General features: G+C 42.9%; 1 long non-coding RNA gene across 1 annotated transcript in view; it reads left to right on the top strand.

Annotated features, from left to right (window-relative positions):
- The window catches only part of LOC308592681, a 33875-nt gene extending 30597 nt beyond the window's left edge, over positions 1-3278 (top strand). Inside the window, exon 3 of the long non-coding RNA XR_014010617.1 lies at positions 3239-3278. This is a non-coding gene — a long non-coding RNA (uncharacterized lncRNA). The remainder of the gene's footprint in view (positions 1-3238) is intronic.
- Positions 3279-24490: the final 21212 nt, after the last annotated feature.

Raw genomic sequence — 24490 nt, 5'->3', positions numbered from 1 at the left:
GAGCCCACCCAGGAATCAACTCAGGAGTGTGCTCTGACAGATCAGATGAGGGAGGAGGTTGTTGCTGGACCTTGGGTGGCAGAGATGGAGGGAGCTGTGGCCCAGCAGGAACATGAGTTGTTGGATCTGACAAATGAACTTGGAAAAAGCCAGATTTGGAGAGATAGAGTTTTGTTTGGTTTGGAGATGGGGGTCTGGATAGACCCCCCTATGCAGGGATGTTTTGACTTTTCAAGTCTGGCAATGGGCTGTAAGGAGTTTGGGGTTGTGGGGGTCCTCAACTCTGGAGGGACCTTGAAACATGCTTTTAAATACCACATGGAGTTCAGTGTGGACTATGGAAAAGGGGCTGATCTGTCGAGAAGGGACAAAAATACTGTCAAGTTGGAGTTTCCACGAGTGAAAGGACCAGGAGACAAAGTAAAGTACTGGTATAAATATGAAGAAGATCTGCAGAAGGGACATGGAAGAGACTTAAGGGCCTCGGACATAAGATTACCAGGTTAATGAACTAGAAGGATGGGATAGAAAGGACTGACAAAACCCGGGACCAGGAGGAAGAGACGTTGGATGAAGATTGGGAGAAAGTTTAAAAAAATTTTTATTTAGGATTGTTTTGTAAAATTAATGAGTATTAGAAAAATGTTGGAACGAAATTATTTGGCTTTAGCAGAAATGTTAAAAAGAACTATGCAAGAATATGTTATGGTTATGAGAAATTGGTATAAATAAGATTTAAGTTTTAAGTTTTAGGGTTTTTTATAGTAAGATAAGGTTAAAATAGATTAAGGTAATTTAATGACAGAATATTATGAAAAATGGGAAGGATTTGCTGTGATAATTAATAACTAGAATACAAAAAAGAGGTGCAAGGAGGTCGATGAAATAAGGTAATGACAGTTAAGGATTTGAGAATATTGGATCTATTTTTAAATTTTTGTGGTTTACTTTTTTTTTATTTTGATGTGTTATGTGTTTTGGTTTTGCTTTTTGATTTTTATCGATTTGTATTGTTTGATTGCTTTTTTTATAAATTTTTTTATTGGTTTTACAACATTTTTTAAACAATACAAACAAATAAAAAGACAAACAAACATGTATAATTTCATAACCTTTTTTCCATAAGCCTCATTTCTCGGACTCCCCCATACCTCCCCTTTCTGCATCCCAATTTACTAAATTATTTCAGCAGCTTCTAGGCAATTTTATCAAATATATGTCCTCTTAGTTCTTTCTTTAGCTTAATCTTATGTCACTGTATCCCCTTTTCTCTCAACACCTCGGCATTTTAGCATTCATAAATTTTATAATAGTTCTTAAGGTAAATTTTAAATTTCTTCCAGTCCTCTTCCGCCGTCTCTCTCCTGTATTGTTTGATTGCTGTTTGTTTTTCCCTTGTTTTTTCTTCTTCTTTGTCTTCTTGTTTTTTCTGTAATTTTAAAATGCTTAATAAATATCATTAAAATAAATAAATAACATGAACCACATGACTAGGATATTTAATACAGTTATATCCCACTTTTACTCCATGGAGCTGAAGAGGTTATTCATTTCCCTGTGTTCTATCTTCACAACAACCCTATAATAAATTATAATAATAATAAATAATAATAATTTTTTATTTATATCCCGCCCTCCCCAGCCCTCCCAAAGCTGGGCTCAGGGCGGCTAACAACAATAAAATGAAGTAGGATAGGCTGAAAGAGTGTGATTGACCCAGGTTTTCTGGCTAATTGAGGGTTTGAACTCTGGTTTCCTAAGTCCTAGTCTGGTCCTCTAATAAAATAATAATAATAAAATAATAATAATAATAATAATAATAATAATAATAATAATAATAATAATAATAATAATAATATAATATTTATACCCTGCCCATCTGGCTGGATTTCCCCAGCCACTCTGGGCAGCTTCCAACAAAATATTAAAATACAATAGTCTATTAAACATTAAAAGCTTCCCTAAACAGGGCTGCCTTCAGATGTCTTCTAAAAGTCTGGTAGTTGTTTTTCTCTTTGACATCTGGTGGGAGGGCGTTCCACAGGGCGGGCGCCACTACTGAGAAGGCACTCTGCCTGGTTCCCTGTAACTTGGCTTCTCGCAGTGAGGGAACCGCCAGAAGGCCCTTGGCGCTGGACCTCAGTGTCCAGGCTGAACGATGGGGGTGGAGACGCTCCTTCAGGTATACTGGGCCGAGGCCGTTTAGGGCTTTAAAGGTCAGCACCAACACTTTGAATTGTGCTCAGAAACGTACTAACCACTCTACATCACGATGGCTAAAAGAAAGGAGGAAATAATTTCCGCTTACACTGTGTTCTTACCTAGTGAAACACATTGAAGCCGTTTTGTTGCCAGAATAGCCAAAATAACTTGATTGAAATTGTGCTTTCCTTCCCCACTGTGCGTAAGGGGTCTGGACTGATGCTAGCTAAACTGAAGGTAATTAATCACAACACTTCCTACAGGTGCAATCCCTCCATCGCCCTTTAGTCCTCTGTCAGGCAACTGCTTGCAGTAATTATTGGCTATGGTTGAACTGTCACAAATCATTTGGATGCTGCAATGTTTCTGGCAGAAGTGTGGGGGCTGTCTAGCTAATAAGCAATACAGATACTTCCCTTGTTATCTCTGACTCTTTTTAAACTGATCATAGAATCATAGAATCATAGAATCATAGAGTTGGAAGAGACCACAAGGGCCATCGAGTCCAACCCCCTGCCAAGCAGGAAACACCATCAGAGCACTCCTGACATATGGTTGTCAAGCCTCTGCTTAAAGACCTCCAAAGTAGGAGATTCCACCACACTCCTTGGCAGCAAATTCCACTCAGTGTAAGTGTGATCATACGCATCTGCTCGCGTACACACACATACAGTACAGTATGCTGTACAGTTTCAGAGGGAGTCAGACTGCATTGGTGTTAAAATGAAGCCTTTGATGTACCCCAGTGTTGACCTATGAAGTCATAGGCCAATGGATTTCTTGCTTGCTATTCACTGCCATGTCTGCCTTGCTTTAGGTAATGCCTTAGGAAAATGGTATAACTCTAGTCATTGAGCATCTCCTTTGCTCACTCATAACTGGATATGTAATACATGCTATATTCGAACAGTCCAGTAATTCATCAAGTCAAAATCCTAGCTGAGAGATCATTATCACATTCCAAATATTTTACCATCTTCCTCCCTTTCCTCCCTTCCCTTCCTCATGACAGCCTTGTATTGTTCCCATTTTGCAGTGGCTTCCTGACCCCTCCTGGTTACACTACACTATGAATACATTAGAAGAAGGAGGAGGAGGAGGAGGGCTCTTTCTACCAATCAGGGCAATAGCCACTGCAGCAGCAGTACTGGGAAGTGACTGGATAAACTGGTCCATGCAAGGAAACATTTCATTGTTGTCAACACCTCAGACTCATTCCTGTAGCATGAAGAAATTGATTGCAGGCAAAGTTGATACCAGCTCTGTGCCTTATACATGGCCCCTATGGATGGAGCTACTGGTGTGGGAGTTAGGCTCTGAGGCCAGGTGCCTGGGCCAGATAGCTTATCTCCTCTGCTGAGAGGTACTTCAGCTAGTTTTCCTTTTACTGTCTCCTCATAGCAACTGGAAGTAATGTAATCTTAAGGTAGCTAAGGGGTAAAAAATATGGTCATTTTCAAAACATAGAAATGCACTTTTTCTCCACCACATGAATTTATGCATCCCATACAGAAAATGCGAAATTTACATGCATGTGACGTGTCAGTTGAGGCCCACAAAGTAAGAATTAAAGAGAACAAACCGCATCGTGGAATGCTAAATGTGCAGTTCATAACCTAAACCTGTCCTGGAGCAGATACAAATACTAAGCAGCTGATAGGGCATTCAGAAACAGAACAATACTGTACTCAATCACATCAGAAACAATGCTATCTTGTATGGAGAGAGGGCCTGAGAAAACTAGCAGATATGATTCCAAGGGGAAATAGATGATCCTCCAGTTTCAAATCATAGTATATTAGATTTCTTATACTGTATAACATTTGAAGCATATAAGCATTTAAATCCTTGCTTTCCTAATTATACTCTGTTTTGTTAATTTGTCACCCCTTTGCTTTTCTAAGCTAGTCTTTATGGAGCTGCCCTGGAAACTGGTCATAACTAAACATTTCCCCCCAATTACAGTTGCTCAAAGCAATGTAGAAAATCAGAGCATGGGAAAGTAAAACTGGAATAAATTAAGTTTTCACCTTTGTGAATGGAGTAACATGCTCTCGCTCATTCTGTGAACAGGTTTTTTTTAAAAAACGTGTCAGTGGTTTGTTTGTAAAACAGCTCCCTATGAACCACATTGAAACTGTTAGCTGTTTAGAAAAAAAGAGAGTATTGCGTCGTTATTCTCCTTCCCTGTAGACAATGGAGATCTTGAATGCATGTGAAATATTTCACTGCAACCTAAGTACTAGATCTACTGTGTCAGTTCTGTATCCCCTCCAGCTTACTAGTATCTAAATGCCTGCTATGGAAAAAAAGAAACTGGTGTCCACAAGAGTCAGATCTGACAGGCTGCCTTTCTGTAACTCGTTCCTGGCCTACAGCCACACTTCCATTGGCTCAAGTCTTCTGATTCAATATCATATAAGCTAAGCAGAATCGGCCTGAGCACTGTTATGAGTTTAGACTGTTTACATTACTGTCAATAGGCAACCAGCCAGGGAGTTTAACAAAAGAACAGTAATGTTCCTTGAAGGCTGGAAGGCTTTCTCCAGCTTTTGGGGAGGTGACGCTCTTTAGCTAGGGGGAGGGGGCAAAGAAACAGTTTGGAACCACTGTTTCCATTATAATTTAGAGACGGGGTGGGGTGGGGGGACAGAGAGATAAATATTTTAGTTGGACTTAGCTACAGGGAGTTTAGATCAGTACTATGTCAGAGTCAGTCTTACCATTAAGCAGGGTTAGACAGCTCCCCTCCGGTGGCAGGATTTGGGGAACTATTAAGCAGCGAGTTGCCAATTGTTCACCCATCTTTTCTTACATTTTTACCACAATCACAGGTTCAATTTTTTGCTGTTCTTTGGTACTCAGTATTAAAATTGTATTCAGAGTGTTTGGCTTTTGTGCACATTTGATATGGGTTTCTGGACAAGATGGCTTTCTTTCTGTCTGAGTTTAAATTACAGCATTCCTAAGTGAACATTCGGGTAGAAACTGGCTAAACAAAACGTTCACATTCCCAAACGATTGTAATTTTGCATGATAAAAAGTGTGATGTTACTCAGCTGTCATGGAAAAAGGGAGACATATTCTCTCAAGGAAGAACTTCTGTTGCATGGAAATTGCAATTACCCAACAGAAATATACAAAATGGTGGGAGAAATGCCATTCCCCCTCTGCCAGTTAATGGGCTCATTGTGACCATTTGTGCAGCTTGAAGTGTGGTTGCAAAGACATCACAGCCACCTTGTGGCTAATGCTATGACACCACAGAGACAAGCAATACAACTTGGCAGCCACACCCAAACTTCTCACCAAAACAGTAATTAAAATGACTGGCTACTCAAGAAATTTTTAAATAACATCTTGAAGAGATGCCTGAAAGCCCAAAGTGAGGATGCAATTTCTGTTTCCCAGCCTAGTCAGGACAGGACTCTGGACAGAAATCTAGCGCCCCACTCAGGAGAATGACCATGAAACCCCCAAATAAGGCCACACTAGCTTACCACATTTTGAAGTAATTAATATAATACATATTACCATCTAAAAAGAGAGAGGTGGGCATTACCATCTGAAGGGAATGGAGGCATAAGTTCAGAGTCTGAAATGATCTAACTGCTCTACTGCCTCAGCCTATGGGTTATTGTTGCTGTTTGCATGTTGACTTATTTTTTATTTATATATTTTACAAATGCAGCATGGGGGTAACTGTGTTTGGCAAAAAAAAATCCCAATCAAAATCTGAGGTTTAAAAGTGGTTTTAAGCATACAATAAATTGTGTATTTTGAACTGGCTATTGAAGACCATCTTGACAGCCTTCTGAGGGCTCAACCCCTCTACCTTCCTTAGACTCATAGGCCAATGCCTAGAAGAAGAAGAGTTTGGATTTGATATCCCACTTTATCACTACCTGAAGGAGTCTCAAAGTGGCTAACATTCTCCTTTCCCTTCCTCCCCCACAACAAACACTCTGTGAGGTGAGTGGGGCTGAGAGACTTCAGAGAAGTGTGACTAGCCCAAGGTCACCCAGCAGCTGCATGTGGAGGAGTGGGGAATCAAACCCAGTTCACCAGATTACGAGTCTACCACTCTTAACCACTACACCACACTGGCTCTCTTTGGCTTCCCCAATAAAATACTTGAGAGGGCTGGGACCTCACAAAGTTGATGGGCATTGCCATTTAAATGGTGTGTGATTGATTATGCAGGGCAGAGCTTACCTGCCCCCCCCTATTTTACTCAAGCTGGTGCCTCTGCTTAGAGTTATTGTCAGGGCATGCCTACGGGTTGATTAAGTTGGCCCCCTCCAAGGGCCCAGGCCCAGTGGGGCTCAAAAATCACAAAAGAAAGATGAAGAGAGCTGTGATTGCCAAGGACACAAGGGACTGGAGCGCCACCAATACAACTCTTTGCCAAAGGTGCGAGGGAGCCAAGGTATGACTCTGGTGAGATTTTATGCCCCCTCGGCTGGTGCCCCTCACCTAGCACACACGCCTCTAGCTTCCAGTGCATATAGTTAATGCACCTATAACACATGGTGATTATAGTATTTCTTTCCAGATGCTTTGATTAAAAAGAGAATTACTCTAAGTATAGTTACTCTTTCCACTGATAACAAATTAAACTGTAGAAACCACTCAGTACACTAATCTACCCTTTTGTTGCTTCCTTCAAGTTACTCTCCGATTTGCAAGTTGCTAAATACACGAACTCAATACCTTTGACTTAGATATTGTTTGTGATGAGGGCTCAGTTCAGAAAAATGTTGTTTTGAAATGTAAAAGCTCTCAGGCATTCATAGCAAATCCACATCCTCCACTCCCTCCTCACCCATTATTCTGCCACCAAGTTCTCTTTCCATTTCAGCCAGACAGCCACAAAGATGCACTGAAAGCCCATCTATTTCACTGGAAAGGAAATAGTGTTGCTGGCAAGCATTCTCTTAAGGAAAATTCATGGGGTGTTTAATTGGACCAAAAGTCTGCCCATCTGTACTGTTGAGGATACATAGGGGCCCCAGACACACACACTGAGGATTCAGGTAACTGCCAGAGACCAGGAATGTAAACAGAAAATTGCTCAACACATCCTAGTCTCTCCTTGTTGATACTACCCATAGCTTTCTCTCTGGTGAGGAACGAAAGGATAGCCCTGCCTCCTTTCCTTGAAACTTCTTGTCTGCTAGGGGAAAAGTGAAGTTGATTCTCATATACAAATACATGTGGGTGTGGGCTACTTCAATCGAATCTGAATGTGGAGGGAGCGGATCAATAGCTAAATAATGCTCAGATGTGGACACGCCCAAACCATGGTTCATATATCTCTTATCAGCCTGTGTGGGCTGATGTGACAAGAAACACAAAAGGAAATGAAAAGCAGTGTGCATTTCCCTTCACTGAAGCAGAAGACGGACCCCCTGGTGTAGCAGCCAGTGTCTCATAATGAAAAAGTGGTAAGGAAATGACTGCATGAAAGAAGTGATGACATTGGAAGACTTGCTTGCCAACCACCCCCTTTCCTTTACTTATTGACAAAGCATCAGCAGCAGAGAGCTTGTGGACTTCTCCAGGTGAGCTGTTTATTGCGCATTCATTCTGATTTGCTTGTACAGAATTTAAAGGGAGGTTATACGTATGATGCCTGCTCTTTATTGAGCTTTTCCTCTGATTTGTTGGTGTGGAAGTTATACAACAATGAGCATTCATCTTGATTTCATCCTGAATTGTGTGTGCAGAAGTCATAAATCATCCTGTCATCCTAATTGCAAAAAAAAACCCCATTTAATTTTTTTATTTTTTATTTTTACAAAAATCAGCAAGTGGATTTGCTGCACCAGGGTGCTTTAATCCACTTTAATTGCACAAACCTACATTCCCTAAGGGTGGTACTGTGGGTTAAACCACAGAGCCCAGGACTTGATGATCAGAAGGTCGGCGGTTCAAATCCCTGCGATGGGGTGAGCGCCTGTTGCTCGGTCCCTGCTCCTGCCAACCTAGCAGTTTGAAAGCATGTCAAAGTGCAAGTAGATAAATAGGTACCACTCCGGCGGGAAGGTAAACAACATTTCCGTGTGCTGCTCTGGTTTGCCAGAAGCGGCTTAGTCATGCTGGCCACATGACCTGGAAGCTGTATGCCGGCTCCCTCGGTCAATAAAGCGAGATGAGCGCCGCAACCCCAGAGTCGGTCACGACTGGACCTAATGGTCTGGGGTCCCTTTACCTTTACATTCCTTAAACCTAAAATGGTGTCAGTCTGGAGCAGACAGTGCCTTTTCATTTTTCGAGCTCCTTGTATTTGATTGGGATATGAGCCAATTTGTTTCCACTTTTGAGAGATCAGTTCATTTCTAGGTCAGCCTGAGGATAGCCATGGGAGTATTCATCCATTCATCAATCTCTATATAGCAGTGAGGTTGTCTTCTTGAATTGATCATCCATTCTTTTTGCTTTGATGCACCCAGAGGAACCAGACCAGGAAACATCTTGTTTGCCCTAACTATTACATCAGAGCTGGACCACAGTTAGTTTTTGCAGTTTCCTTTGGGAGCTTGGAACATCAAGTCTGCAGAAATGTTTTCAGAGTAACTCATGAGGAAAACACTAGAGCCTGTGACCTTTCATGGGGAGGATATCCTGATTAATTTAGAAGTAGGCTAGGACCTTCCTAATTCCACTTCCTCGGGATTTTGATTGTTTTAAAATTCCTTCTCTGTGCAGAAGAAGTTTCTTGTCCATGAAAAGTCCCAGCAGGCACCTTGCCATGGCCTATGATGTCATCTCCGTAAGAAAAGAGAATAAATGCTTGGAAAATAATGCTATGCATGGGAGCAGGAGAGAATGGAGTGAGGCAAGTTACTCACACATACGTATGCACTCTCCTCCTTAGAGATGAATTGTCATGAGCCCTGAATTTACCAGTTATCTGGACACAGAGTCGGAAGCTGCAGGAACACCAGATGAGGTGCTGGATCAGATTCAGGGCTCAGAGCTGACTGCTGAAGATAAGAGACCATTGTGTCCTAGGCTGTTGGACAGGAGGACCCAGAGGAACCTCCCAGACCACCCCAGCCTATAGGACCAGAGCCCAGACCCACATGGGCACTTTCCCCTAAGCCAGTGATGGCCAAACCTGGCCCTCCAGCTGTTATGGGACTACAATTCCCATAATCCCTAACCACTGGTCCTGTTAGCTAGGGATGATGGGAGTTGTAGTCCCAAAACAGCTAGAGGACCAAGTCTGGCCATCACTGCCCTAAGCCCAAGGAACCAAATGCCTCCCACCACTCGTCAGTCTAGTGGAAGCCCACCAGAAGGCAATGGAATGTAGCAGGAGTGCCTGTCTTCAGGCCAGAGAGCTGGCCCTTTAAGGTCCTGAAGTTCTCTACAAGTGGGTGGGTGAGTGGGAGCCTGGAGGAGGTTGCCTGGAGATAAGGCCTTAAAAGGCCTCAGTCAGTTCCCAACCTTTGATGGAGAAAGTTGCTCACTCAGAGTTACATACCCTCCAACATTTTTCTGATGGAAATAGGGACGTCCCGTTCCATAATGATAATTTTACTATAACCCACACATATTACTGGGGTTGCCCCAACACTCTGGGCAGCTTCCAACATATATAAAAACAAAATAAAACATTAAACATTAACAAAACTTCCCTATACAGAATTACCTTCAGACGGCTTGAGGGTTGGATAACTCCATACCCTCCAACATTTCTCCCATGAAAATAGGGATATCCTAAGGAAAAGCCAGGAATTCCAGTGTCAAATCAGAAACTGGATGGCTTCTTTAAACCAGGGACGTCCCTGGAAAACAGAGACACTTGGAGGTTCTGGAGTTATCTATGATCTGGCAACCTTTGACCAGCCTCACTGCTTTCTCCGTGGGATCTGTCATTGGACCAGAACATTATATGAATTCTTGTAACACAGAAGGGTTTCACTGATAGGCTGTATTCAGTAGCTGCATTCAGGAATTCTTCAAAAGCAAGTGGTAAGGGGTGAAGCCAGTGGGGATATTGTGGGTGAGGGTGGTGTACATAGTCCCACTCCCTCTGTGCTTTTGTAGGCTTATGCCTTTTACTTTGCCAGAGAATTGCTTACCCGCGTCCCCAGGGCCGAGAAGAGAATAAAAAAATTCCAGGAAAGTTTCTTCTTTGGAGAAAAGAGTTTTATTGAAATTCTGTGCACAGAGTTAAGGTCTGTACTCAGAGACAGCCTGTTGGATAGTTCCTAAAAATGTACTGGCTGTAAAGCAAGACACTTCAACAGACTTTCTTATACCCGCAGACTTGCTTGCTAAACACAATTTTATTGCTTGCTTAAACATTTCTGTCTTTCTGCTAAGCCAAGCACTCCCTCCCACCTCCTTGTACACGTGTCTTCTTTTGCTAGCAAAGCATTTCCTTCGTATCTCTTCTTATCTTGCATTACTTAAAAGCAGAAGTAAAGCAGGAAACATCTTGCTAGTGGTTTTTCAGTTAACAGCAGTTTCTGGCTGGGCAGGAAGCGACCTTCTGACCTGTAGCTAGCATCAGCAGTTTCAAGTAGCTGGTTTAGGCAGAAAGCGGCCTCATGACCTGTCTGTTAAGAAAGCGGCCTCATGACCTGTCTGTTTTTAGACTTTTGCAAGCTACTGCTTTTTACCCTCCTAGCAGAGTGCAGGAATTTATTATGTGTAGATAATATTTGAGAGCAACAGAATAAAATATTGAGAGAAACTTTTCCCATCTCCCTTTACTCCGTCCTCTTCTTTTGAACAATCTATTACTTAGATTCGTTCTGGGGTAGGGGTCTATATTCTCTCAGCACAGCAATCACGCGAGGTCTCATCATGCGAGACATCATCTTTCCCATCATATGTTGCAGGCATTGCATTAAGCAGGGTATACAGAAGCAGAAAAGCAATAGAAGCATTATTGGGCCTATTCTTCCCACAAATACGATACCGTTCATGCCAACAGAAATACGAGAGCATCCATATGACAAGGGCGGTACATATCACTCCTACCCACCAAACCCAATATCTCCATGGTTCCTCCCACCAATATTCAGGGGGTGTGCTCATTGTTGAAGAGCCTACTGATATTTGTGCCCGACTACCTGTTGAGCCTCAAGGATGAGAGCCCACCGGTGAGCTGATGCTCCCACTATGTGGGTCAATTTTTCTACTAACCCTGTTGGGTGGATTGAACTCTCGTGCTGCCTCCCTAGTGACCAAAGCATATGGAAGCTGAAATCCTGGGGTGGCAATTCTTACTGGCACTTGTTTAGTAATTTCAATGCACACCTGGCTAAGGCTCCCACCCCTGCAATACTTGCATTAAGATAGGTTCTGTCCCATCTATGACCTGGGTTAAGAGTAGGACCTGGTCTATCAAATGAGGTTGGTACAGTGCTCTACCTTCCGGATAACAGTCGACTACCCTCCCACAACAGCAAGAGCGGTACAGAACTAGATAGATTTCGATCGTCTCTGCAGCTTCCCGTAAGAGCACTGTCCACGCGTGCTGGTCAGTGGTGTGGGAGAGGAGCCACAACGGGGTAGTGGGGTGTCTCAATACGGTAATCTCATCAAACCCCAGTTTCCAATAGCCAAGGAGCACGCCATCTCTTACCACCGGCAGGACGAACCAGTCGTAGCAGAGGCCAGCAGGCCAATAGGGTTGGTATGGTTCGGTAGGGTCAGGGCAATAAGACATAGAGCAGGTCAATAAAGAAAACAAGAGAGAAAAGTGAAAGTCTTTGTAACTGTCCTTGTGATGATTAGTCACAGGATCGCGTTGCCCGTGGCCTAACGTTTTTTTTCCTGGTAGCGTCAGACACAAGGTGATGATCAACTTCAGAAGGTCAGCAGGATTTCTTTTGCAAGTCCAGACACCCTCCTTCAGATGCGTGTGATGTACCCAGGGGATCACCTCGACTACTTTCACTGCAGTTGGGGATGAGGGGGTCACCAGACGCTGTCACTCAGAGGAACTGGTGAACCGGCTCAGCGAGACTGCCGCGGGACTGCAGGTGTACGCTCGAGGGAATACCTGGAAAGGAAGCAAACACACACAACAAACACAGGGATTGCACTTGTTCTTGGGTGATGTGATCTCCCATCTGCCCCAAACTGGCGGGGATGCCTCGGATGAAAGGGGTTGGCCTGCCATATAGAAGTTCAAAGGGTGATAGTTCTCAGTCTCTTGGTTGGCGCACAGGGCACATTTTGGGATATAGCAGCAGTTAGTTGAGGTAGAATATTCTCCCAAGGTGTGCTTTAGCAGCTGGGCCTCCCAAATGGGTGGACTCGTGGTAATTCTTTACAATTGTGCTGGCCAGATGTTGGGGCACAAAAACACGGCTGTCTGGTCCTTCCTGGAGCGTTGCTCCTTCTTGGCTGGTCCACTGCTGTTCATCAAGGGTGTAACGTGGTTCCACATCGTCTGGAGTGAGTTCTGGTACCAATATCAAAAGTTCTGGTGGTGCCTCTAAATTGGCTGGAGAACAAATGTCTACGTTGGGGGCGCTGCCTGCGGGCGCCCCTCCCATCCAATTCTTCACCGTGCGTAGAGATATCAGCCTCTGGAGTGATATCAGCAAGGCAGTCGTCACTGGAGGGGATCTTCAGGATGCTGAGACACAGTCCAATCTGAAGCAGCTTTCTTCCTTGAATGTGGTGGACCCAAGGGGTGGTGCCAGCGATTTTCACAGCTGTGGGTGTGGAGAGCAGATGGGCCCTTCCAGCACGGCTGCAGTGGTGCCTGGGACCAGTCTTATCCACACCTCGTCACCTGGCTCAAACTGGTCACGCAAGGAGTTCAGGCCTGGGTTGAGAGAGAAAATCTCGAGAGAGACACTGTACATAATTGTTCAATTCCACATCTTGAGCAGGGATAGGTGAAAGCATGCACACATAAGGAACCGGTCTTCCAAACATCACTTCAAAAGGATGACAAGTGAATACGTTTCAATGGGAGGCTACAAACTCTAAGCAAAGCCAAGGGCAACATGAACACCCAATTAGACCCTGTTTCTTGGGTCAATGGTTTTTCAAAGTCCTGTTCTTCCTTTCCTATTTTCCAGAACTTTGGGGCCTATATGCAGTACCCACTATCTTCCTTCTTCACTGGCAACAGTGGGGTGTTTCACTGTGATTGGCATTGTTTCAAGATTCCATGTTGAAGCAATCGCTTCAAATGCACCCACACTCCTTCAGCTGCCTGTCGTGGGATGGGGTATTGGTTTTTATCTTCTGCCCATAGTCTAGGGTCAACATCATGAAGCAGGCTAACAGGGAGGATTCCCTCCTCTTCTTTTACCATCATCAAGCACCAATGGTCTCACAGGGGCATTTCTAAAGAAAACTCTCCTGCTGGTCCAGTTGTCATCATTACTTCCCCCATTGGTTGGAAGGAAATCTGGGCTTGTAATTTTGTTAACAAGTCTCGGCCCAATAAGGAATGGGACACTCTGGTATATACAAAAAATTGTCTAGGCAGCAGGTAACAGACTGCAAAAACGGGGCCTTTTGTGATTTACCTGTAGCTCCAATTATATTAACCACTTGGTTTGTGGGTTTTGTTACAGGCACAGGTAAGACTGAGTGGGCAGCTCCCTTGTTCACCTTCTCCTACCTGTAATAAGGTAGCTAGGCTAAGGGCTGTGGCAACCCGAAACTTCAGGCGTGAATGTAATAACAGCATCTGGCACTTCCTCTTGGAGTTACACAGCTGGTGTCCTGTCCAAACGTGAATTTATCTGCCTTTGTGAGTAGGGTGGCCACTGCCACAATCACTCTCATACAGGGGGGGGGCAACCTCTGTTCTGTTGGGGTTAGCTTCTCTGACAAGTATTCGACGGGTTGCTGCCAATTTTTCAGTTTCTGGCATGAGGCTCCCTTGGCTACCCCCCTGGTCTTCATCTATGAACAGGGTAAAAGGCTTCTCGGGGTTTGGATGCCAAGCACTGAGGCTTGTTGTAATGTCACTGTGAGATCCTGAAAAGCCTGCTGCTGTTCCCTGCCCCATATAAAAGGATCCTTCTCTATTCCCCTAGTTGACTCATGCAGGGGCCAAGCAATGCTTCTGTAGTTAATAGTGAGTCCAGGGGATATTGTTCATCATCATAAGTGGGATTATAGGTTTTAAAAAAAATCCCTTCAAACAATTTTACAATCTTTGCTGGATTCTCCTCAAAAGAGGGGTTCTGGTTTCTTCAATTACAAACATCAACTTCTTCCTCAAATGGCTTTACAAACTCCTTTAGACTCTTTTTCTGTCTTTCTGTCCACATTTTTTATCTTCCTCTTCTTCCGTCTCACTATCCTCCTTCGCAGGTCCTCCTCCCCCTACACCAGCACCTCCCTGTGCTTCTTGATCTTGGCCTGGGGGGGGGGTTGGAGGGGCTGTTGGTGGAGTGTAAGGTGGTGGCTTAATCACTCCCCTCTCCTCATCTTCTGGGTCTTCTAACACCAAAGGCTTCACTGTACAAATCCTGTTCTGTGTGTTGCTGTCACAGCAAGACTTTAGCCATGGTAGATTCTTTTTTACATTGGTCTTCCATGTAAAGATATAGGGGATCTGGTCTGGGTGGACATTTAATATATTTTGCCACAGGGGGTTGATTTGCCACAGGAGGTTGATTAATTGCAAATCAAAGCCACGCAGTTCCCTGGGTTGGCAAGTCCACCTCACATAAAGTTTTGAGTCTCTGTTTTTCAATTTGAATCATCACTCTTCGTGGCAGTTTTCCAGTTATTTAAAAAGCATTCCAGAGGAATACATTGGCTTGCTCCAGACCCTATTTTTTCAGATACTACCGCTCCTAACTGGGTTTCAAAATTCTCTCACACTCCACATGCTACATTTTGTCAGAAAATGCACAACCCTACAATCGCTCGGCCAAGGGGACACTAAGCCTTGGCCCCATTCAACAATTCATCCACTGGTGTATCTGACACACAACATATCAACAAAACACTTAATTCCCTCTGCCCCATTCCCTTTCCCAAACCTTTACCAATTCCTTTCCTGGTGGCATTCTTACTGCCGGGCACCCTATTGCCAACTACCAGGTGAGGCTGATCAGACCTCTGCTGGCCCTTTCCCTCGGGCCCCTAGCCCTTTCCTTCGGGCTTACCTTTTTCCGCTGCGGACCTGTCCCCTCGGCGCCGTTCTGTCCTCTTATTCTCCCTCAACCAGATGTCTCTGCTCCAGGACGGTGTGGCAATCTCCCCCTACAAACTGGCAGGGTGTGCACCGGAAATGCGAACGCCGATCGGAGCTGTTCACCTTGGTTGAGCCTGGCCCTCCCCGGGGCCCCTGGGGTGGGGCAATTCCCGGCCAACGCACCAAGCTGTAGGCTTATGCCTTTTACTTTGCCAGAGAATTGCTTACCCGCGTCCCCAGGGCCGAGAAGAGAATAAAAAAATTCCAGGAAAGTTTCTTCTTTGGAGAAAAGAGTTTTATTGAAATTCTGTGCACAGAGTTAAGGTCTGTACTCAGAGACAGCCTGTTGGATAGTTCCTAAAAATGTACTGGCTGTAAAGCAAGACACTTCAACAGACTTTCTTATACCCGCAGACTTGCTTGCTAAACACAATTTTATTGCTTGCTTAAACATTTCTGTCTTTCTGCTAAGCCAAGCACTCCCTCCCACCTCCTTGTACACGTGTCTTCTTTTGCTAGCAAAGCATTTCCTTCGTATCTCTTCTTATCTTGCATTACTTAAAAGCAGAAGTAAAGCAGGAAACATCTTGCTAGTGGTTTTTCAGTTAACAGCAGTTTCTGGCTGGGCAGGAAGCGACCTTCTGACCTGTAGCTAGCATCAGCAGTTTCAAGTAGCTGGTTTAGGCAGAAAGCGGCCTCATGACCTGTCTGTTAAGAAAGCGGCCTCATGACCTGTCTGTTTTTAGACTTTTGCAAGCTACTGCTTTTTACCCTCCTAGCAGAGTGCAGGAATTTATTATGTGTAGATAATATTTGAGAGCAACAGAATAAAATATTGAGAGAAACTTTTCCCATCTCCCTTTACTTTTTTTAAAAAAACAAGCTATATTTTTATTCTTTTGTAGGTACAAACAATGAAATATTTACAGCCATTGGGAGAAATTTCAACACAGAATCTCACCCAAAACATACGAGTCAATGTTCTAAAGTTAGTGTTGTTGTTGTTTTTGAGTAGATCCCACAAGCCTAGCATTTTCCCACCTTTGATTTAGAATGGTAAGTACAAGAATTAGAATGGAATTAGAATGGTTAGTATGTCTGAAAAATTAGATTAGTAAAATATATATTGATTGCTCAAACAAGTAAGCCATGCCATATACTAGAGGGGGGTATTATTATTTTTTTAAAACATATTATAGGATCACTGGTTAGTCTGAGTGTTAAGAAAATTCCCGTATGTGAGATAAGGAAGGTTTCAGTTGGATCTGAGATGTAGAAACAACACATGTTAACTGAGGTTCTCCAAAAGGAAATAGTATAACTTATCACAGAGCCATACTGTTCCACATCCTGTTCTTGTCGCTTTTTACATTTGCTTTCTTACAACCCTTTTCGCATTTAGACTACAGTCTCTATGGGAAGTGACAGCCTCCCACTCTCTTATTTTGTAAAGCTCAGAACTGATGCTTAAATTTAAAGATGTTTCTGTAAAACACAAGAAATGCAAGGAAAAGTCTGCTTCTGATTATGGCTTGTCGCCCAGTCATCGGTCTACGGTGGGGCTGCCAGTTTTACCTACTTTTTCACAAACAGAAAAAATGTCAACAGCATCCTTAAAAACAAAACAAAAATAGACCTCCCTAGCCAACAAGTTCTGTCTGCATCCTGCAGCCAACAGCTAGAGGACTGTTGTTTAAAAACAAACTTGTCTTCAGGTAAGAAACACTCCTTACTTTCTTCCGACTCCAAAATTAAATCACTTGGCTGCTGCACTCATGGGATTAGATCAGAGCAAACACAAGGTTCTCTTTATAACATGTTTAGGTTCCTAATCCCACTGTGTCAAGCCCATATAGACTAATGCACAGCTTCTGTTACCTTCTTTCTGCTTGTGTTACTGTAATTGAACTGGTGGCATTAGATATGGTGTGTTATGTGCCTTATAGAGGCACCCTGGGTGCTGTCCTTTACCTAGAAAGAACGTATTATATTATGGCTAGTGCTTCAGTCTGTAATCATTCTAAATGGTAAATTAATAAACAAAAGTTATAATTGATTATTTTTTTAATCACCAAAGAGTTAAAGGCACAATTGCCAATTGTGAGACTCTTTTGGTTCCCATAATAAAAGCAAATACATTAAAAGTGGTCTTTCCTTCCAATAGTGAGAGGTAGATTTTGTAAGTTACCTTTCACCTTCTTCAGTATTCCAGAAACACACCTATATTGAAGTTTAGGTAATGTGCAGAGTTATTTAAATTTAATTGAATTAGGCTGCAATCCTGTGCCCATGTCCTTCTGAGTAGATATGTGTAGGATTTCAGGGTTAATTCACTATAAAGGTAATGGTCAACTAAGCACTTTTAAAATAGTTGACAGACTTATGTCACAACAGACAGCATGAGGCTGTTGCACAATGTTCAGGGGTGTGTGTGTGTGTGTGTGTGTGTGTGTGTGTGTGTGATTTCTACTGTCACAACCATTTCCTGTTGGAATCGTGGTAAGTTTCCTTGAAGCATTTTATACAGCTTACCCAGAATGTATTCTAGTTCCGGATGTCCCTATCAAAAGGCAACACTACGAGATGAAGTCATTGTGCAATTAAAGGGGTGTGGTACAATCTTGCAGTGGGGATGGCTGTATGGCTGTTTTCTGCTTCTCAAAAATATTCAGGATATATCTGTGCTCCAGTACTGGGGGAGCTGAAGTGCACAACCTTCAAATAACTAAATAAAATAAAAGAACAAAAAGTCCCAAAGGGATAGCTTTCATAAGGAAGAGACGTAGCACCTTAAAGACCAACACATTCATTGCAACACAAACATTTATGGACTCGAATCTACTTCCTCACATGCAAGGAGATGGCTCTGGGTGTACAGCAGAGCACACATGAGCTGGAAGAGTAAAGAAATGCTGAGTGTCTAATTGAAATAAAATCAGTTATAAAAGGTTTTTTTAATGCCACAAGCATTGGGCTAGGCAAGGGGATTGTGTAACATTTCACCATTTACATGCAACAATTACTTGCTTGCTTTTATTTTTTATGCTGCCTTTCTTCCTGTGTGAGCCCAGGGGGTCATACAACATAACAAAATACAATGCATATAGAAATGTTAAAAATCTAAGCATGCAGTGCTAAAGCCCTCGGCATGTACAACTAGAAAACCCAGAGCTGCTTCAGTTCTGTATCAACATTCACATCTCAAAAGCCTGGGCAACAAAATATATATTCAGTTGATGTCTGAAGGTCATGACCGTGAGAGAACAACTACACTTCCAAAGGGGAAAAGTTCCACAACCAGGGTGCTGCCACAGAGAAAGGCCTGTCCAAACCACTGCTCCATGGGACACCCTCTTTTGAACATATTCTCTGTTTCATTAGCAAATCAGTTCTGCTGCAAAACCACATCTGGGCTGGTTGTGTTGTGAAACTACCGGTTGTTGATGGGAAGATGGAACATCTGACACAAAGATCAAATCTCAGCAACCATAGTAAAGGCTTCAAAGAGCTCACCAAGTTTATTCAAAACTGTGATTTCAGACTGTGCAAGTGGTATTGGTTGCTACACTTTCCTTTTCCGTCTCTTGACTCTGCAGCTGCGACTTGCAGACCTGCCCCAAATGGCCATCTTTTACCAAGAGAGCAACACGGACGTGGGGAGGGTGGGAAGTCACCTGCAGCTCCAGTGAAGTTCTCTGACGTGGAAACAACCATCTTGTTTGATGATCTCAATATATCAGAGGATATGCATTTTCCCAGGTACAAAATATATTGGATCTGATGCTGGGATCTGGTGGATCTGGTGCTGGGAAAGTGCAACACACCGAGAACTGATGTCTGGACAGTGTACAGTTGGTAACAGCTGCATGTTTTTTATTACTAAAATAGTAGCGACTATGAGCACAGACATAGCTTTCCTTTGTGTATGATTTGGGTATTCATAGTACAGAAGTGGGAGTGGAAGGAGCTGATGACGGTGATGGGCAGCCCTGCCTAGAAAACACATTACACTAACTGGTGGAAGTGTGCCAGCACTAAGTTGGGAGGCATTATTTGCTTAGTCAAGGGACTGGTCTTGCATCCGTTGCCAGACCGCAAATAGGCCTCCACTCAGCATACGTCCAGCTTTGTATCCTGCTTACTAGGGCCACACCCTGACTAGAGCACTGCACGATATGCAGCCATCTAGGGATCAGGCAATAAAAAGGAAACGAAAACTGAGCTCTGCGCTATACTTTGCACTGTTATTGAACTGTAATCCCTTGGTGAAAAGGCACAGGTCTGCTTGAAGTTTTTAATGGCACAGCAGAAAAGCAAAACCTGTAAGAAATGCATTGGCTTGCTTGTTGAATGAAAGACTGGATAATGCTTTTGTCGTGTGGCAAGCACGTAGGTGAATACCCCAGGCTGGCATCAGAAATGGGTCAAGGCCACCCCTTCTGTCAGAATTCATGAGGATTCAGTCAATTACCATGGCCATGTAGGAATCACAACACATACAGAGACACAGTCGCTAGCTCTGCGCAACCAAGGTGGAGAGAAGCTGGAGGTTGGGAGAAGAGTTAGAGGCCAGGTAAGGCTGGGCAGTCGGGACAGGCAGAGAGGAATCCAGCCAGACATACACACCGGTCTGTTATTAGACTACACAGCTGTGACCGAAATCATTTTCATCTCTGCTCTAATGTACGTTTTATAGTTTTCATGATTTTTGTGCTATTATTTGGCTGGCATTTTATTGGATTTGTGATTTTATATAGTTTTGTCACCCAGAGAGCCTTGGTTGTGGGGCATCTAATAAATGTAATAAATAAAAATGACAGAAAAGACAACCAAAGACAGTTAGACATATCCTCAGCTGAATAAAATCAAGAGGTTTCTATGGGATTGGGGGTGAGGTGGGGGGCTTGCCACAGCTCCCAGTTTGGCCCATGAGGGCACCATAAGACGTTAGGTGTGGGGCAGGCACAGCCACAGCTACAAAGGAACAATCAGATTTTTAGCTGAACAGGACGGGAAGTCGAAAGCCACAGCGGACTAAGGAAGATAAGTTGCCACATGCTATGGCCTTGAGGCAGCAGAACTGCCAATTTCTAGGGATCATTCACTTCTCTAGTCTCCACAGCTTTTGTGTTACTCCTGAATACTCAGCAAACCGTAGTTTATCCCTCACAAAACTATAATTTCCAGCACCTGTAAAAACTAAGCTCTTAGTATTCTCTGAGGGGCGGGGAGGGGGGAGTAATGTGCTTTAAATGTACGGTGTGTGTATCACATTGCAATTTGAGACGAGTAGAAGCAAATGCAAGAAAATAAAAGGCCTCCCATAAAAATGATGGTGTCACAAAGAGATGATGCAAAAGTAATGATTCGATATTAATCTTGCAAATCAATTTTCTTTATTGGACTCGATAATGGAATCACACCACATGATACACCAACCGATCGCTGCCTTTAAAACAAAAACAAAACACTATAACTTTTCTTTCTTTATCAAAACACCCAAGCAGCTATGTTATGCCCATTCCCACTATTACTATTATTATTATTATTATCATTATTATTATTAGCTTTAATTCCCAGCTTTTTTGTGGCAAGCTTATGTTTTCATGTGAAATCCCTCTGTCCTTCAGTGGAAAACATCAAATTACAGTGCCACGTTGAGGATTATTTAAACAACCCCAGTAAGTAGGTCACTCGGTAATTTACTCTTGGTTTATTAGGGTGCTGCAGAAGGAAAGAAGTGTGTTGCGGCTGTATTTGTTAGAGAACAGCTGGAGCTATGTGGCTGGAAGTGGGAGCACAGCAGCGCCCCTGGCTAGGAAAACATGTTTTGTCAAGATAGGACTTGAAGGAGAGTATGGGAAAGTCTTCTCTCTCCCCCACTCCACCCTCAACCTCATAACTGTATGCAATGAACAGTTAAGGTTGGAACTCTTTCCTTTGCAAGAGCTGCTGAGATAAGGCATTGCCTGGAAGGATGCTATGAACAACGCTTTAAAATCCCAGTGATAAAATGGAGGACTCATTTGAGCTTGAACTTGATTGCCTTAAGTACTGAGAGAGCTGTTTATGATTCAATCAAAAGAAATCTGAATTCCCCCCTCCCCTTAAGGAAAAGACTCCTCATTAAGTCGCAGTTTTCACATACATAAAAATGGTACGATTAACTCCTCCTTGTTAAACCAGAATGTTCTCCTGGGGCCAGACCTTGGGAACCTCTGCTTGTGAAATAATCTCCAATTTCCTAGTTTTCCCACTGGGGATTCTTTCTGGTTCTCAGCTGTACTGTAGGAATTTTAAAGAGGCAGGCTATCGATTTAGGAGCACTGTGTGACATAAGCAAGGCACCACTGCAAGATGGATTGTGTGCCAACGGGGATGGCTGCTATGTGGCACATGAAAAGACAATTAAAGAAAAATAAAAGTGTTTCCCAGAAACTGTCAGAAGGAAGGGAAACAACACAAATTCTCCCCTGCTCCGATCTTAGAAAAATGAGCAAGTCAAGACATGTCTGAATGGTCAGAAGTGTTGTCTTGCATGTTGTGTTCTCAAGCTTTTATTTCCTTTTATTCCTTCTCCAGTCAGTTTTCTTTGTGTGACCTAGTGTTGGGACCCTTTTCTTTAAACTCATGACACCATGATGGATGTTTTGCCAGGAGTAGGCTTTTTATTCTTTCAACCACCAGCCTTATCAGACTATATACTTCTGCACACTGCATATATCTATATCTATATCTATATCTATATCTATATCTATATCTATATCTATATCTATATCTATATCTATATCTATATCTATATCTATATCATCTATATCCATATCTATATCATGTCCAACATGAAGCAGCAGGAGGAATGTGTTGTACCTTCTCAAAGACAAGTATTGGGCAACCTGGTATTGTCACAGATTCTATCACTGTGAAAACTCCCAACCCTGCGATCACACCAACCATCTCGCCCATCCGTGGTACAGACTCCATGACTAAATGGACTTTAGTGCTAAGGATGTACAACATACCCGTGGCACAGTTCTGATTACAGAGGGCAAATTTCACATCCTTGTTAAGCCAACCCAGTCCTAATGCAAACATCATGCTTCGATGTTCTGCTGCTGTTGCTTGCGTAAGCAACAAAGAAAGAGCTGCATAGTCATTTGGGAATCAAGTGGGTGGGCACTGGAAAGCTGAGATAGTCAAGAGTCCGTACTCAAGGCACAGATCTGTTATCTAAACTAATTACATTAGACCAATGATTTCAGAGGCTTCTTGCTCAACAGTAAATAAATAATTTTCTAACATGTGGTAGCAGTTTCCAATTTATAGTAGTGCAAGCGGTAAAGCTGGACTAACCTCCATTCTCCACCTATTTACCATTCCCACCCTGAGGGGCCAGAATGAGCTAAGGAATTTGTACTCTCCATAGAACTCACAGTTCTGTGATGCTTTATTTTGTACTTGCTGGCTCAGATTTGCAAGCTTTGTCCTCCTGGAGAAAGCTACCTTGTGTGGAAACTCCTGAGGAAGATGTAGGAAAATGGTAGGATTGACCCAGATTTTGCCAGCTTCAGACTGAGCACACCCCATACATTGAAAGCACATTACTCCCCCCACACCAAAAAATCCTGAGAGCTTAGTTTGTTACCTGTGCTGCTGGGAGTTATAGCTTTGTGAGGGATAAACTACAGTTCCCAAGATCCTTGGGGGGAAGCTACTACTATTATTATTATTACTACTGTTACTTCAATCTATTACCTGCCCTTCACCTTTAGGTCCTAGGGTGGCTTACAACCCTTTAAAATCAATATTAAATGTGGTTTGAAGCAATTGCAGTCACAGGAGTAGGATGGGATCCAAACATGCGCAATAGAGGAATTGCTGTTCTTTGTTTTATCAGGAGCTCTATTGCTGAATCATTGCAGCTTGAATATGGGAGGTTTGAGACATGGGTTCTGCTGCTTGTTTCATAATCTTTAAATAAGAGAAGAGGCTTGCATCATGTCTTGTTGCAAAATAAATGGGAATTAGAAAGCAAAGTAAAATAATTATGGAGCTTTTCTGTTCATCATGTGTGTGGATACCATATCCAAAAGTCTGCTTATTCTCTCTCTTTCTCTCACTCCTCCACCACAGCAGTGGTACAGATAGAGATGCAAATTATGGGAGGAAATGGTGGGGGGGGGGTTAAGTGTTTTCCTCCAAATTAGAATTCTTATTTTACTCTCAGACAGGGCCTGAGGCAGAATAGCAAATGACATCCACTCCCCCAAGTCAAGGTGCATTGCAGCCAAGGGCAGGCAAGTTATTTTGGCATCTGAAGCAGAAATTCCCACAAACACCTTCCCCCTCCATAGCAGTAAAACTGCAGTGATAATGAAACAGGTAACAATTTGCTGCCCTTTCATGACAACCCCAAGCCAGCTGCCTGAGATAGCTGCCTCACACTACCTAAATTTTATTGTAAGTAGCTCTATTATATTGGAAAGTTAAACCTACTGTGCTAAAAATGCATAATAAAATGAACTGAACTGATATGAGGAACAGAGAAAAACTCATTCAGAACTACCGTACTTTTCCCTTAGACTCAGGCAACTGTCAAATCCCACCTTCCTTTCTTAAAGCTAACTCCCAAATGACTGGAAACTCCAGACAATCAGAGCCTGCTGTCATCCAGACCAATAACAGAATTGGTCCCTTAAATCACACACTGAATGGTCCGTGCCGTTACATTTCCAACACTTTTAAATGGGAGTTCATAGAATCCCTTATGCTGCTATTAGATTATATGACTTCCGAGTTCCAGAACACAAGGAGGGACAAAAGAATTATGGTAGAAACATTTTGTTAACAGTCTATTACTCAGTTGATGGTAATGGAGTGCTTCTTAATAAAATCAGAGGCAAATGCTAAGCAACATTTCATATAATAGTTGAAGAGCAGCTCTGCAGATTTAAATTCCAAAGGAGAGGCAAAAGGGATTTGGGAAGAAGTCTTTAGTTTTATGTTTAGAGTATATAGACTGAGGTTAATTAAATGTTATCCGGCCCAGAGTGCATTATTCATTCTTTAGAACAGATATTCAAGTTCAGTGGTTGCATTTTTTTTACAACAGGAAGAAGAGATGCAATCTGGAAGAGGTAGTGATTG

This window comes from Podarcis bocagei (genome assembly GCF_964188305.1).
Source record: "Podarcis bocagei genome assembly, chromosome: 1".
Taxonomy (NCBI): Eukaryota; Metazoa; Chordata; class Lepidosauria; order Squamata; family Lacertidae; genus Podarcis; species Podarcis bocagei.
This window is presented reverse-complemented; position numbering and strand designations above follow the sequence as displayed.